Source organism: Mus caroli, chromosome 5, assembly GCF_900094665.2.
Source record: "Mus caroli chromosome 5, CAROLI_EIJ_v1.1, whole genome shotgun sequence".
Classification (NCBI taxonomy): Eukaryota; Metazoa; Chordata; class Mammalia; order Rodentia; family Muridae; genus Mus; species Mus caroli.
In genome coordinates, this window is record NC_034574.1 from 118436569 (window position 1) to 118440093 (window position 3525).

The following is a 3525-nucleotide window of genomic DNA, read 5'->3' on the forward strand; positions in this document are numbered from 1 at the left end:
TTTAAAAGGAAACAAGAGGCTAGGGATGTCACAGTATGCAAACCTGATGACTTAAACTGGATCTTCACATTGCGAATGGAAGGAGTGGTTGGTTTTTTCGAGACAGGGTTTCTCTGTATAGCCCTGGCTGTCCTGGTACTCACTCTGTAGACCAGGCTGGTCTCATACTTAAAAATCTGCCTGCCTCTGCCTCCAGAGTGCTGGGATGAAAGGCATGCACCGGCTAAATTTTACTTTTAGATTTAGGGCGTCATCTGCTATGCAAGAAGAGCTGCCCCAGAGACATCGACAAAGCATTGCTTCCTGCTAGGGATGTGCTTTCATTTGTCATTACCACACTCCTTATCCACTTGACTTGGTGTGAGTGGAGACCAGGAGACCCTCCTGTCCATAGCCCGGTGTGATTATTCCCTGGGTGATAGCCCACCTTACTGGGTATATTTCCCGCAGATCAACATGAAGACGAGCGTTCATGCACTCACGCTGTTTAGAGGAGTTAATGACTTTACAGAATTCCTGCTTTGATTCAGATAATTGTAGGAAGAACGTTTAAGGAGTTGTTTTGCCAGAAAGATGGAATACAGTTAGAATCAAGACTAGAACGTGCCTCCTCCTCACAGCATAGTGAGAAAAGGCTGCATAATAAGGAATATAATAAGCTTTCATAAACTGCATTAAGAAGAGAAATAGGCTTGGGACAAATCTGTGATCAAGGAAAAGCATCCATTCTAGGTCAGTTCCAAGGAGGAGGCCACAGGTGTGAACTCTGATAAAGCAAGGCCATGGGAAACCGCTGCTTTGAAGGTATAATGAGCTTAGAGAATGAAAGACTGCCTTGAACTTCTATTGATATCTTTCTGTACCTCCCCTTTTGTTGTAACATTTTATCTATGAAGTAACTTTTTCTTACATGGAGAACCTTTTACCTAAAAAGATATAAAAAGCTGAAAGCAGTAATAAATGTTGGTGCAGCCCTTTTAGGCTTCACCTAGTGTGTATGTGTCTGATTCCCGTCCCCTCCCCTCCCCTCCCCTCCCCTCCCCTCCNAGTGCCCAGCTCTTGAGATCTGTAATATATCCACACACAGTGTCCTGGCCTACAGGCTTATGGGCAGATAAAACACACACACACACACACACACACATCAGTAGCTATACATTCTCAGCCAATAGGGCCTTTGTGTTCTGTACAATTTAGGTTCTTCTAGAACCTGTAGGCTAGATAGCTTTGCTTCACTTCACACAGGTATCAGGTTACACAACTCTATTAGAAATGGCTTTTCCTGTGCATAATTTTAAAAGCCCTACATCTAGTATGATCTCCAACCCACCTTTATTTTTGTTTTTGATAGGGTCTTAACTTGGTAGCCCAGGCTGGCCTTGAAATGGCCACGAAGAAACAGACAATTAGAGCTGGGCGTGGTGGCACACGCCTTTAATCCCAGCACTCCGGAGGCAGAGGCAGGCAGATTTCTGAGTTCAAGGCCAGCCTGGTCTACAAAATGAGTTCCAGAACAGTCAGGGCTATACAGAGAAACCCTGTCTCGAAAAACAAAAACAAACAAAACAAAAAAAAGAAGGCACTTTCTAGGGGCTGGAGAGATGACTCAGTGGTTAAAAGTACACACCACTCTCCCGAAGGTCCTGAGTTCAATTCCCAGCACCCACACTGCAGCTCACAACTCTCCTCTGATGTGAGGATGTCCATGTAGACAAAGTACCCATATATATAAATAAATAAATCTAAGAAAAAAAAAGTCACTTTCTAGTTCTGTTACTTCGTGTGAAACCAGGGTCTCACACATGCTAGGCAGATGCTCTACTCCCAAGGCAGTTCCCAGCCAGTCCTTTTGTCTCGTTTTACATTTGAACACCCCCCCCCATTTTTTCCAATAATTTTTTTTTTTTTTTTTTTTTTTTTTTTTTTTTTGAGACAGGGTTTCTCTGTATAGCCTGGAACTCACTCTGTAGACCAGGCTGGCCTCGAACTCAGAAATCCGCCTGCCTCTGCCTCCTAAGTCCAAGTGCTGGGATTAAAGGCGTGTGCCACCAGTCTGGCTAAGCTTCTTTTCTTAGTCCTCTGATGCTATCAGCAGGAGTAAATTGTCAGAAGCCATCAGCTTCTGGCCCCAGAGGGAGAAAGAATGAAATGGCCAGAAGCTATCAGTGTTTGGCCCCAGAACAGCAAGAGAGAGAGTTAAACTGCTAAAAGTCATCAGCAGCAGCTTTTGGCCCCAGTCGCTGACACCATACCCTTAGCTGCCTTCCTTGGGTACCTGGATGCTGAGCTGGACCTTAGCAGGTTAGATGCATGAGCACTTTGCCTGCATAGAGTGTATCTATACCATACATGTGCCAATAGGTGGTTGTGAGCCACCATGCAGATGTTGGGAACAGAACCCAGGTCTTCCACGGTAGCAACAAGTGTTCTTAACTGCCCAGCCACCTCTCTAGCTTCCAAGTGTATGTGTGCTTTTATTTATTTTATATGCCTGCATAGGGCTTTTTAAATTTTTATTTATTTTATGTACGTCCTTGGCTGTCTTCAGACACACCAGAAGAGGGCATTGGATCCCATGACAGATGGTTGTGAGCCACCAGGTGGTTGCTGGGAATTGAACTCAGGAACTTTGGAAGAGTAGCCAGTGTTCTTACCCACTGAGCCATCTCTGCCTAGCAATCTCTCCAGCCCCGCCTGTATAGAATTTAAGTGTACCACATGTGTGCAGGTATCCAGTGTGAGCTAACATCGGATATGGGTGATGGGAACTGTCCCTGGGTCTTTTGAGCAGTAAATGCTCTTAACTGATGATCCCATTTCTCCAGTTCCTCAAGTGTGTGGTTCTAAGAAGAAAGTTCTAGGGTTTGCTTGTACTGGGCTGGCCCTCTGTAATGGAAACTCTCAGGGCAGACACTTCCCTATCTGGTGGCTTAGCATCCCAAAAATCCTCTGGCCTGCCTGCCTGCCTGCCTGCCCAGTGTCATTCATCCCTGCAGGATTTCCCACTGGATCTGTTGTGGCCTTGTTCCTAATCCTGGTTCTAATCCCCACATCCCTGCTTGGTGATGGGGAGGAGGTGGAGAAGACCGGTTTGAGCCATGCAGTGGCCTCAGGGTACCTCTGGCTTGAAGGAGTTGGTTGGCACCTCTCCTGTTTTCATAGCCCTCTGGGGTGTAGTGGGAGGGTGAAACTTCTTCCCTTTGGAAGTCAGGAAAGGAAACCCATCCCACAATGCACCTTGCCTTACTTCTGGCCCTGTCTAGAGAGCTTATACTCTTTGCCTTAGCTATGACTTGGCCCTGCATCAAAACCTTCTGTGCTGTGTGCCTCAGGTAAAGGGCAGTTTTGAATCAGAGATTTGTTCTTGTCTAGTACGGGCTCTGTGTTTGCCCCAAAGCACAGCAGCAGAGTCTGCCATCCAAAACAGCTTAGTGCCCAGCTCTTGAGATCTGTAATATATCCACACACAGTGTCCTGGCCTACAGGCTTATGGGCAGATAAAACACACACACACACACACACACA